We start from the raw sequence: 14,275 nt of genomic DNA, 5'->3' as shown, positions 1-14,275 counted from the left end.
AAAGATGGACAATATCGAACAAAATCAAATGGAGTCAAATAGAGAACTCGAAGAGTCAATTACCCATTTAGAATTAGAAAAAGCATCATTCTTTTTACGATTTCAAAATATTGCAGAAACAAAAGGAGAAGATCTAAGAGACCTGATGACAGACATATTAGTAGAGGCTACCCAAAAGGAAAAAAGCGATATTAGTAGGGAAATTGACGAAATATATAGAGTTCATACGAACTATGCTCGTAGGAACAAACTACCTAAAGAAATACATGTTAGATTCGCACGTAAAACCGTAAAAGAAGAGATTTACACGTCCATGAGAGAGGGAAAACCCTGCTACCAAGGGAAAGAAATAATAACCCTAAAACAAGTTCCAAGAAGAATAAGAGAATACAGAAAAAACTATAATTTTTTGACAACCCTACTGATTCAACACAAAATAATGTTCCGCTGGCTGGTACCGGAGGGAATCTTAATATCTTGGGACGACAAAAAATATAAAATCGATACGATAGAGAAGGCACAAGAATTCTTTGACACTCACTTTATAATAGAAGAGGAACAGGAAACTAGACGTGATTCAGATAATGTAAACCAGGAACACCCCACGGGGGAAATAAAAAAAGGAAAGGAAGAGAAGGAGCCTAGGGAAAGGGAGAAGATGGAGAGAGAAGGGGCTAGGGAGAAAACACATATGGTAACAAGAAACACAAGTAAACTTAAACTAATAAAGAAAAACTAAAGGAAATGGGACGAGAGTTGAAATTAATCTCAATTAATATAAACGGCCTTAATCTACCAACCAAAAGAACACACACTTTTAGAAAACTTCAAAAATTAGATATAGATATTATCAACCTACAAGAAGTACATATCAAAAAACAACATCAACATCAACAGTTACTAGAAAACAGAAAACTTGGAACACTATTCACCTCACTATCAGATCAAAAAAAAAGAGGTATCGCAGTATACATTAAAAGCCATATCCAGGCAAAACAAATTTACACAGATGAAGATGGCAGGATACTAATGATAGATATTAAGATGGAGACCCGAAATATGTTATTGATATCAATATATGCCCCGAACGGGAGCCAAAAAGAATATTTTAAAAAGATACATGATAAAATTAAAGAATTAGACTACGAACATCTATGTATAATAGGGGACTACAATGCAATCGTTGACATGGACTATGACTACCAAAGTAACAAAAAAAATAACTCTAGGAAAAAGACACTACCTGATTCTTTTAAGGATATGATTCAAGAGTTACAATTGAAAGATGCCTGGAGAGAACTGAATAAAACTAAAAAACAGTACACGTATTACTCAAATCCCCATCAGTCCTGGTCCAGAATAGACATGGCTTGGATGACTGCAGAATTAAGAGAAAATATAAAAGAAATTGAAATCACACCGAATGTATGGGCGGACCACAGTCCTATAACAATAGTCTGGAAAGGCCAGCCAAAAAGGGGACGATGGATGATGGACAGAGAGATCATTAAAGATAAAGAATATATAGAGATGATAAAGAAAGAGATGGAGATATTCTTCCAAATAAATAACAGGGAACAAACATCATTACAAGTCCTATGGGACACTACAAAAGCATATATAAGAGGATTAACAATCTCATTTAAGGCGAAGAAAAACAGAGAGAAACAGCAAAGAAGAAACAATTTATTGATTGAGCTCAGAAAACAGGAAGCAGAATTACAGAACAGACCCGACAAGAAAGAGATCAAGGGGAAAATAAATCTCATCAAACATGAAATAAATCTAATAACAACAACAGAAATAGCTAGGAAAATCAAAATGGCAAAACAAAACCAATTCGAATTCGCAAATAAAACAGGACGTTGGTTGGCTTATAAACTAAAGAAAGAAAAAGAAAAAAAAATAATACACCAACTACAAGATGAACAAGGGCAATTACAGCACATGGACGAAGAAAAAAAGCGAATCGTAAGAAATTTTTATCAGGAACTATATGCACAGGAAGAAATTCAATTGGAAAAAGTGAAAGAATATATAAATAAATCCAACATTCTAGAAATAAAGGAAACTCAAAGAGAACTCTTGACCAAACCAATATCGATGTCAGAATTAATGGAAGCAAAGAAGAAGCTGAACAACAATAAAACACCAGGTCCAGACGGCATCCCAGCGGAATTTTACAAAATCGAATACCAGCCAATAGATGATATTTTACTACAAGTCCTAAATGAAGCAATCTTAGAAGCCAAAATTCCTAAATCATGGATTGAAACAATCATCACTCTGATACCCAAAGAAGACTCAGATCTCACCCAAACCAAAAACTACAGACCTATATCACTTCTAAACGTAGATTATAAACTATTTACATCAATCATGGCCCAGAGAATGAAGAAAATTATCGTGAATTACATCCATCCTGATCAAAATGGATTCATTCCAAACAGGCAAATTAACAAGAACACAAGAACAATAATTAATATACTGGAATATTATGAGCAAAAATCGAATGAAAAGATGGCCCTACTCTTCCTTGACGCACAAAAGGCGTTCGACAATCTTAATTGGGGATTCTTAATACTGCAATTAGAAAAAATGGGAACCGGCGACAAATTTTTAAATATGATTAAAACAATATACTCAGACCAAATTGCAAAAATATGGATAAACGGAGAGACAACAGACCAATTCAAAATATCTAAGGGAGTGAGACAAGGATGTCCTCTCTCTCCTATATTATATATATTAGCATTGGAACCACTGTTGAATGAAATTAGGAACGACAATGAAATAAAAGGATTAAGAACAAAAAACCAGGAATATAAATTACAAGCATTCGTGGACGATGTAGTATTCATCTTAGAACGACCAAAACAATCAGGACTGAATTTACTAAGGAAGATAGATCAATATGGCGAAGTGGCAGGATTGAGAATTAATAGACAAAAAACAAAACTACTAACCAAAAATTTGACAAAAACCCAGAAGAAAGAATTGGAAGAGACTTTAGGAATACAAACAACAACAAAAATAAAATATCTAGGAATCTGGCTCACTAATAAGGTATCATCCCTCAAAGAAGACAATTACATCAAATTGGCCAAACAAATCCAGAAGGACTTAGAGGTATGGAGTAAATTGAAATTATCAGTACTAGGCAAAATCGCTTCAATTAAAATGACAATCCTACCAAAAATACTATATCTATTTAGAACAATACCGATAAACCCAGGAAAATCATACTTCAAAGACCTTGACAAAATGACATTAAAGTACTTATGGCAAGGAAAAAGAGCCAGGATTAAACTGAAACACCTGCAGGACACTAAAGAAAGGGGTGGCCTGGGACTACCAGATTGGCAAACCTATTACACTGCAACAGCTCTAACTTGGATTAAGGATTGGATGACACTCAAAGATAAACGAACACTAGCACTAGAAGGATTTGACTTGTCAAAAGGCTGGCACGCATTTCTATGGGAGGAAAAGCCCAGACAACATGAACACTTCAGGAGACATTATATCAGAGGAGCACTGGCAAAAATTTGGACTGAAATAAGGAGAAAACACTACGACAAAATCCCAAGATGGCTATCAACCATGGAGGCCCAAATCTACCCGAATACAATGGACACAGACAGGATGAAAACCTATGATGAATTGTTGAATACAGAGGGAGATATGAAAACAAGAGAGGAACTGAGACAACAGGGCACGGATATTGATTGGTGGCCGTATTTACAGATAAAATCAAGATATAAAAGCGATATGGAAAAATTTGGAATCCAAAAAGAAAGAAATGAATTAGATAAAATTATAATGCAATCAGATGACAAATTAATAACTAAAATATATAATTATCTATTAAAATACAAATTGGAAGAAGAAGTGGTGAAGGAAAATATGATCATTTGGGCTAAAAACTTTGGATATAATATTAACCTAGAGAATTGGGAAAAAATATGGAAAGTAAATACCAAGCTGACAATGTCCGTGCCCTACAAAGAAAACACGTACAAGATGTTTTATAGGTGGCATCTCCCCCCTGCACGGTTGGCAAGGATGCTTCCCAACACTAATCAGAACTGTTGGAAGTGTAAAATACAGAAGGGGACTTACTACCACATGTGGTTGTCATGCCCCAAAGTCAAAAAATTTTGGAAAACAATTCAAAGTCAGCTGGAAGAAATTACCGCCCAAAAAGTACCTCTCAGACCGGAAACTTACCTATTAGGTATACTGACAAAGGACTATAAAAAAGAGACACAATACTTGATAATACACATCCTAACTGCAGCTAGAATCGTTTTCGCACAAATGTGGAAATTGGAAAACACGCCACCAGAAGAAAAAATAATACAAAAAATTATGGAATGTGCAGAAATGGACAAATTGACCAAAGAAATACAAGGAAAAGAAGATACAGACTTTTACTTAATTTGGCAAAAATGGTACAAATGGCTAGATAAAAAAGACACGAAATAAGAGACTACCACCCAATGATACAAAAATAAGGAAATAAAAGGAAATATCGTTATATAAACATTGATACAAGATGAAAGATAATATATATAGACATATTGATATACAATTACCGAAGTAACTCTACTTTCAAAGTTCAAGTTATGTGACTTGATTTCACTGTATAGTTAGTTTATGTCTAGTTTGTTTTAACGTTTATGTCTATATGTGTATGTTTGTTTACAATAAAAAATTTAAAAAAAAAAAAAAGGAAAGCTTCTTTAATCCCCACTCTTATTTCCGTTTGTCCAGCTGATTAATATAAACAGGAAAAGGGCTCACTGTCACGCTAAGTTCCTAGGGAGGAAGGGGGGGTTCTGAGAAAAGAGATTCACCCCCAAATCATCCTTGGCTTTATAAAGTTAATCGTTATATATTGCTCCTTAATCCACTGAGTTTTAGTCCTTATCCCAGCTAGGAATTTTCACTCACTCCAGTAGTTACCGACACTTAGTCCAATTCACTCGCCCTTCCATTTCTCTCCAGTTTCTCAGCAGAGAGATCGCCAAAAGCTTTGTAAATAAAAACTTCCTTCCCTTTCTTATCTGGGCTGCCGCTATTCTCTCCAGTCGCTGTACAGCCCCTGCAATTCTCAAATCAATCTCTCTTTCTTCTTCTTCTCCTTTCGCGTTCTGTCCTGTCTCCCCGTGCTGGTCAAAACCACAGCGTCATTGGCTTCAGGGTCGCTTATATGCGGCCTTCTTCTTGATCTCCGGATCCTCAGAGCTCACGTTTCGTTACAGCGAGGGGGTCGCACATCCTCTCCTCGCCTCCGAAGGAAGCCCCTCTGTTCCCCCTGCCTCTCCGGGGCTGGAAGCGGCTAAAAAAAGCCGCAGAGCTTCAAGAAATTTGATTGGCACCTCCACCTTGACAGCTGCACCGGAAGTCCCATGAATGTAGTTTCCATGTAGTTATTAGTTTCGAATTGGTTCAGTGAAAACTGAAAAAAATAATAATTTTAAAAAATAATTTTTCCCAACAATTATTGCTAAATGAAAACAAACTAGAGATAATGACAATCTGTTCTATGTATCTTTTTATCTGTGAAGTACTCTTTGAAATATTCTATAAGAATAATAAAGATTTTTTTTTTATTAATATTGATCAGTGTTTTTTAGCCTGGGCAACTTCTAGATGTGCAGACTTCAGTTTCCAGAGTTCTCACCTTGAGAGATGAAGGAATTCTGAAAGCTGAAGTTTGCATGTCTGAAGTTGTCGAGATTGGGGAACTGTGACTTTTTAATTTATTATCAAATTTATTTTATAATTTTTTGTATTTTATATTCATATAATTTAGCTATCCCGTTTATGGTGCCCTTAGTTCGTATAACCCTCAAACCTGCAAGTCCAATCTATATACAATACTATTAAAACTCTCGTTGTTATTACCATTAACTGAGTGAAATGGTGCATTAGAGGGCAACAATATTTGAACCAAGATACTGTATTTTTCGGAGTATAAGACACTCTAGACTATAAGACGCACTTACCTTTTTTGGTGAGGAAAACAAGAAAAAGAAATCTGCCTCTGCCTCCCAGCAATTTTGCCTCCTTGCAGCAAACAGCAAATAGCCTGCTTTACTTTCATTTTCTTTTTCAGTATAGCTTGATTAGCACAAGAAAAAAATATCTGCTCCCAACAATTTATCTTCTTGCAGCAAGTAGCAGAGGCCTGCGCAAAACAGCTGAGAGCAAAACAGCTGAGAGTCGGGAGGCTGATCCAATCAGCTTGTGCTAATTAGGCTGTGCTGAAGCTGAAACGAGCTGTTTCTTCTTGCTGCTAGGAGGTAAACTGCATTCCTGGACCCCATCTTTGTCCAGGAATGCAAAAATTATATATACTACTCCTATATTTCCTCACAACAACCCTATGAGGTAGATTGGGTTAAAGTCATTAAGGGAGTTGCTGTGGCTGCAGATGGAGTAGAAACTGAATCTCTCTGGTGTCAGACAAATACGTTAGCCATTGTCCGTGGTCCTTGCCCATTCTATTCATTTATTAGCTTCCTACTCTGTAACTAAATGTAGAATGTCCCCTTCAGTCACTGGAGATCAGGTAGACCAGTACCATCCTAGCCCTTAGGAGGTCATCAGCCCCTATTTTTAAACTGTCTTTGACAGTTTTGTAAACTCAGTGGAGAAGTCAATAGGGATTCTAAACTGTTCTCCGGTGAGAATATCATTTGGTAAAAATAAAATTAAATATTAAAATTAAAATTCTAATTATACCCCGAGGGAATATAAAAAAGAGAGGGGTGTATTATGATCAAGAAATGACATACCTCAACAGGACAATACCCTCTTTGAACAACAAATCTAAACAGGGAAAGAGTGAAGCAAAATGCATAATTTACACAACACAATATTTCTCCTGATATTGGTGCCATGGTTTTAAGTCTTCCTTTACTATTGTGCATTCCTATTTCCTGGAAAATCTGTCAATTTCTGCTGTGTGAAGATAATGGTCAGGATAGGCAATTTGCAACCTCTGTCTAATTAATTCCTCAATTTATATAGCAATAATGAACCCTTTGCAATTTAATTCCGGAAGAACATCAGACAATACAACTGCGTCTTTCAAATGACACTCTTTTGTGCCAAAGTCCTTCCAACGAGGAATGGATGGAATCCTTCTGTGAGTAATCAAGAGCAAATTACATTGACATTTAATGACAAACCCAAATAAATAAGCCAAATTTATTTTCCACAATAATGGAAATCAATGTGAGATTGTAGGTAGATATGTAGGTGGGTGGGTAGCAAGAAGGAAGGAAGAGAGGAAGAAAGGAAGAGGAGGCAGGGGAGAGAAGGTAGGGAAGGAAAAAACAACAGCGGAGGGAGGGAGGGAGGGAGGGAGGGAGGGAAGGAAGGAAGGAAGGAAGGAAGGAAGGAAGGAAGGAAGGAAGGAAGGAAGGAAGGATTGCCAACACTTATGACAAGTTCCCACAAAGAAATCCAATGGGAAAGCCAACAGGAAATTGGAAGTTACTCCCCTCTCACCAGGGCCGGATTTAGATGAAAAGAGGCCCTAGGCTATTCCACTTATGAGGCCCTTTCACCTATAGTGAAAGTGTAATTTTAATTTTGCTAACAATTTGAATGTAGGCCCCTCTTGATCTTGAGGCCCCCTCTTGATCTTGAGGCCCTAGGCTGAAGCCTAGTTAGCCTATAGGAAAATCCGGCCCTGCCTCTCACTGATTTTTTTCTCACATATGGTTATTTTGCTTCTCTGTTTCGATAACGAGATATCTACTAAACGAAGACCCAGTGAAGCACAGGTTGCCTAATATGATTATAAAGGTTGATTCAACTTTTATAGAAAGCACCAATTTGGGGGATTTTATTATCCGGAATGGATCAACTTGTTGGGGCCAACTCGTGGCCAACTTGCTGCAAGACAACTTGCCATGGGATAATTCAACAAATACACAAGGTAAATTTTCAATAGAACTGTGGCCAATAATAATAAAATAAAGAAAGTCAATAGAGAAATACAAGAGTATTATCTAGTATCAATGAAAATGCGGTTACCAATAGTAAAAGTATCCGAATGAAATGATTAATAGAACAATTGAATTGTCATGCAGTCAGTTGGCTATGGTGAGTTGGTTGCAGCAAGTTGGCCAAATCAGGGCTGTCAAATTCCCATCCCACAGGCTGGATGTGTCACGCGCTGGCCACGCCCGATTTAGCGAAGGAGAAAAAAGTCCCGATATATCACATGATGCCGCCATGATGATGGGAGTTTGATACCCGTGGCCTAGACCCTTTGTTACAGTGGTGAAATACAAATTTTTTTAATACTGGTTCTGTGGGCATGGCTTGGTGGGTGTGGCAGGGGACGGATACTGCAAAATCTCCATTCCCTCCCCACGCCAGGGGAAGGATACTGCAAAATCTCCATTCCCACCCCATTCCTGGGAAAGGATACTGCAAAATCCCCATTCGCACTCCACTCCAGGGGGAAGGATATTGCCAAATCTCCATTCCCACCCCACTCCTGGGGAAGGATACTGCAAAATCTCCATTCCCACCCCACTCCTGAGAGAAGGATACTGCAAAATCTCCATTCCCTCCCCACTCTGGGGCCAGCCAAACTGAGAACCGAACTCCCAGTTCTCCAAACTGCTCAAAATTTCCGCTACCGGGTCTCCAGAATTGTCAGTACCTGCTGGATTTCACCCTTGGTTTGTTACGTTTCTTCCATTACACAAGCTTTTATCTTGCAGTATAACAAGGGAATAGAAGACCATGAATGAAATGCCTCCGGTTAATTACCTGGACCAAATATTCCTTTGACAGCAAAGGTAATCGAACATGTTCCATCAGACGTGCCATGAGTTCTTGCCTCACATCTTTGTCATAGTTAACCCAAGCAATCACTGCTTCAAACACCTTATGTGAAATAAAGACACGTTATGAGTTCTGCATATGGTTTTCTTGACAGATAGATATAGAACACTAAGATTTTGCTTATTTTATAATTCAAGCTGAAAGAGAGGAAGAACATTTCCAGCAACAGCCAGCTGGAACTGCCTTGTCTAATTCTCTGTTGTCTCCACCTATTCATCTCTTAGAAGTAAAGAAATATTTGCTATATAAAGTTTTACCTTATCTAGACCAGATCAATATGTTTTTAAATGTAACAATAACTAGCCAGTTTTGGCATTGAAGGGAAACAATAATAAGGATATAATAAATAATACTAGAATATGATATACTGGTATACTAGATTCTGTAACCATTAGGTTCCTGTAATACATATATGCCTTTGTATTTGTATCACATATATTATGCCTTTAGATTTGTATCTCCTGTAACAAACATATTCTGTTATTAGGCCTGTAATGTATCTGGTATTTGTCAAACATATGTCCCTGCCATTTGACCTGAACCCATATCAATCTTCTCCCTGTTTTTTTCTTGTGCCATGTAAGAACATGGTATGTATCTCCAAGGGATAATTTACACCTCAGTCCTAATTTATGTTTGATCTGGATAGACTCCTACTTTCCAGGGCCAGGGGGCCAAAGTGGCCAATTGAGTAAACAAAGAAATGCTCAAGATGACTAATTGGGAAGTTTCTATTCCCCCTTGCAGAGCAACAAGGAATGCACGGGCCTGGATTGGGAGGCCAGAGTTGGGTACTAAGCTGACATCTCTGAGGGTATAAAAGGATGCCATACCTTCCCCAAGGTGTGGCTATCTCCTCGCATGCATTGTATCTGTAAGTTCTGGATATAGTTCCACCCAGTATTTTGTTTTTGGCCATAAATAAAATCTGTTGGGGTTTTTTTGCAAACCTCGTCTTGAGTCTCTCTCTTTGGCATTCTGGTGACTCAAGTGTATTTTGGGACCTTACATTTCTGGTGCCCAACGTGGGGTTGAAGGCAAAGTTTCTTCAAGGTGGCTGCATTCAGCTTCCCACAAACTGAGCCGCTTTGAGGCTTGGTGGCCTTCATTAAAGGCAGATGGAAGAAACCAGCTTGAACCAGTACCGAAGTCAAGAGCGCTCCTGGAAAAATTTATCCAGTGACTTTGATCTGGTCATTTGCTGGCAGGCTCCGATTCTGCCTGCCCTGAATGTCTAACAAAGAGGCTTGCACTGTGGGGGATTATGGAACTGAGCTCTTCTGGGTGAGTAGAATTTTTTTTTCTCTTGGGAAGGGGAGTGTTGCTTTGTGAGTGTGTGAATGAGATGAGGGAAATTCCTCAGAGGTTTGCCCTCGAAGCGATGTGCAGAGATCCAATCTGCGTTTCTGATTATCCGAGAGGAGATCAGCCAGAGACGATCACTTTGAAAGGTGTGTGACTGTTGGAATAAGAATCTGTAGTGCAGGAAAGGGCTCTGACCAAACTTCGGACCCACAGGGGAGGTCTGGGAAATCTCTTAGGGAAAAAGAGAGGGTTTGGTTAGGCTTCACACTGATGGAAAGGTATGGGAAATCTCCTCAGGAAGAGAGATAGTCTAGTCAGGCTTCGAGCTGACAGAAAGGAATCCCCTGGGAAAAATGGGCAACCATGCTGGTAGCCTGTTTGGAACAAATAACTAGTAACAAGAATTGGGCCGTCTTCTCCATTTGGCTATGTTAGCCCACTGGAACACGTTACAAACAAGTTGTGGAAAAAAAGAGTATAAAAAAAATGAATGAAAAATGTTGTGGCAGTAAAAGTTGTCTGTAAAAAGAAAAGGAGTTCAAACTTGCTCATGAGAGCCCTGACTAAATGCAAACAATGTGTATACCTCTTATACATCTTGATCTTTAAAATGGGCCAGCAATTGCTGAGAGATCCAAGTTAGAATGAGAACACACAGAACACCTCCAGGTCAGAGACACGTAGTAACAATCTAGTGTCTAAAAAGAGATCTATGGGTGGCAAAGAAATATTGCAGTGTTATAAAGATCTTGATAATTTACCATTCTCAAAAGAGCCAGAGAAGTCTGAAAGAACTAAGAATAAAGAAGAAATTGTTTATTGTTCTTCCCACCTGGGTTTTAGCAGGTAATAAAAAATGTAAAACCTGCCTAAATGGGAAGACTCATATAATTTGACTTGATCAATTTGGTGTGATTTCTGTTACAAAATTCCTGGATATGCATCTATAATAATAGTATGAAGAATTGATTGTGATATGTCTGGCCAGCCTGCAAATTAAGTAAACATCTCAGCTTGGAGCTGTGGGAAATGGAAAGTAGTTAGGGCCCACAATCATATTTATGATTTAAACTGCTCTCTGAGTTTTCCCACTGCTTTAAGAATAAGCTATAGGTTGCCCAAGGAAATAAAATTAAAACAAAAAACAAAAAAACAACCTCCACAGGAAATGTTTGATGGTATGTGTGTGTATGTGTATGTATGTAATCATTTCCAAACCTGCAGGAAGGATGAGACCCTCTAACAACAGTACACAAAAAGTTATTTAGAAAATGGAGCGCATTGGCTTGTGAACAAGCTCCCTGAAATAATTTGGTTTGCATGGAGGAAGCATTAAATGAAATTTTTGTATAAGAAATTGGTGTATACAAAAAGTCTGATTGCAGTACAAATGTGAATGTATGTGTGTGAGATGTCCTGAAGCTCATAAGGAGTGATAAAGTGAAGTGATCTTGAGACCTGTGAATGCCTGTGTGTTGAGGATGTGGGAGATAAATTTGTGGAAAAATGTCTGTTGAGTTGTTGAGACTAGAGAGAAATGCAGAGGGTTGTGTTGTTGAAAGGATGCTGAGAGGCGAAAGGAGATGAGAATTCTATGTAGTTTAAACATTTTCCCCCCTCTCCCTGTATTCCACCCCCCCTCCTTTGGAGGAGAGAAGCAGGAAAAGGGTGGGCTGTGGGCTTTTGTTCTTTTCACCATTTTTCTCTCTCTGCTGAACCAGCCTGAGAAAGGCGGGGTAAAGGGTGATATCTGATACCTGCCTTTGCAGTTTCACTGTTTTTGACTCAAATACCTCATTTAGATAGTTTGTTTTATTTTTGAAGCTGTTTTTCTTACTCTTTTATGTCTTTATGTCTGTGTGCATTTTGCATACTTTGCAGACAAGGTGCTCTATCCTATCCGTTTGTTTATTTGTTTGTTTGTTTGCTTGCTTGCTTGTTTGTTTGTTAGCAGCACAAGTTGCTGCCCTTTTAGGAATTGTTACAGAGATGAGTTAGAAATTACAATATGTAGTAAGAGAGAGTCAGTGGCATTTTTGTCTAAAATGTTAGTTCCTGCCTGTTAAGGATTTCCAATTTGTGTTCAAGCAGTGGCAGCTGTGGCAGTGTTAGTGAAGGAAAGCAGAAAGTTGACTTTTGGAGGAGCCCTAATGCCCCTCCTCAAGTGAGGGTGATTTTGATGAGAGTATGCTTGTTTTTGTTTGAATCCAGCTCAGTTTACAAGGAGATTTAGAAGGACGATCAGATATTGGTGTGAGAAGGAGTTAATTTGTTTATAGATGGGAAGAGAAAGTGCTAGCAGGTAAGAGAAGACATTTAGGTAAGTTAGTTTGCACAGGCTTGTGAAATCAAGCTTTGAATTTCTTTGAAGCTTGAGGCACTACTTGGAAGCCAGGATGGCAGCAGCAGAAAGAACTGAATGTTTAGTGTTAGGTGAGAAGTACTAGTTAAAGAAAATGTGAGCAGTAGAAAGAGAAGGGAGGGCTACTTTAGCGTGAGACCATTTCAATGCATTTGAATTGATTTCATTAGACTAACTTAAGTGGGGAGACTTAGATATTTATTGGTGATAGTGGGTCACTTGACTGGATGGGTTGAGGCTTATCCAGCCATGAGAGCCACTCAGCAGTAGTCACCAAAATTAACACATAATACCTAAAAATGGGATAGTAGAAGCTATAGACAGCAACCAAGAGGCTCATTTTATTGCAAAAGTGCTTCAATTAATAATGGAGGCAGTGGGAATGTCATGTTCCATGGAATGCAAAATCATCTCTGCTGTGAACCAAATCTTTACCCTTGCTTTGCCAAATGATGTTTGGATTACCACGTTTGGACAGAATGGGGGAAATTCCACAATATGAAACTAAAGACATGTTTGTAAAGAACTGTATATGTGGCCTCTATTCTTCTTTATTTTACCTCAGAATCAAAGGACTCCTAGCTCAAACCCTACCTCTCGATTTTGCTGTTCATAAGTTCCAGCCTGGTGATTGGGTCCTGATAAAATCTGATGTGAGGACAAACTTACCCAAGCCTGGGACAGGTCCTACCAAGTCCTGCTTTCTACTGAAACAGCAGTCCAACCTAAAGACAAAGGGTGGACAACTACACCCGTGTAAAAGGACCAGTGGAAGAACTTAAAGAGTGGCAAGTGATTCCTGAAGAAGACCTGCTGAGAATAAACTTTTCCAAAAACTGGTGTGGTCATTGTGCTATGAATGGGTTTTGTTTGTGATTTGTCTTGTTGCAGGAATAGCAACTTTTTGGACTTTCCAGCCTGAGTGGTGGCCTCTCTTATTCCATCTGAAGATCCCAACAGCAGCTGTGCAACTTCACACTCTCCAGATTGTGTTGGTCCCGTGATTGTAACTGTATCACTGAATGTTGTTGTTATTCTTGTTGTAATTGTGAATTTATACACACCTGTGGGGAATAATGGGACACTGTGCTTCTGTAAATGTGCAAGGGATTGCTCCCCATAGAAACTCTATTCCTATGTATATATCTATCCTACACTGGAGAATTGAGGCATTGAATCAGATCAACCTGACTTGAACACAGTAGACCTAGGAAATAGTGATATCATGATCCCTGAAGATATAGAATGGATTGATTTAATGCAATGGTTCAATATTTGGGACTAATTTTCTTCTGCATAGGACTAATATGAGGAGAATATAATGCAATGATCAGTGTGAAAAATCATATTACACGTAAGGGTGTTTTCTTTGCTTATTGTTACTTTTCAGTCTGGAATTAACCTGACACAACCTAGTAACCCATTTGAAAATACACCTAGACTGAGTGGGTTATGGACGGATGTGGTAACTCTTAATTGGCATGCTCCAGATGGCTTATATTGGATAAATGGAAAATTTGCCTATGTGCAATTGCCTAGCCGATGGTATGAAGCATGTGTATTAGGAACTGTGAAATCTATTTTTCTTCCTTTTTCTACTGCCCATACAATAAGGTGAAAGACTGAGTATACCTATTTATGTGGAAGTAGGCCACAGAAAGATGAGTGGCCTCCAGAAATAGTAGTTCAGGTATACGGACCAGCCACCTGGGCAGAAGATGGTACCGAACT

Source organism: Pantherophis guttatus, chromosome 8, assembly GCF_059756535.1.
Source record: "Pantherophis guttatus breed Tessera chromosome 8, ASM5975653v1, whole genome shotgun sequence".
Classification (NCBI taxonomy): Eukaryota; Metazoa; Chordata; class Lepidosauria; order Squamata; family Colubridae; genus Pantherophis; species Pantherophis guttatus.
The sequence above is the reverse complement of the archived record's forward strand: the minus strand, read 5'-3'. Positions refer to the sequence as shown.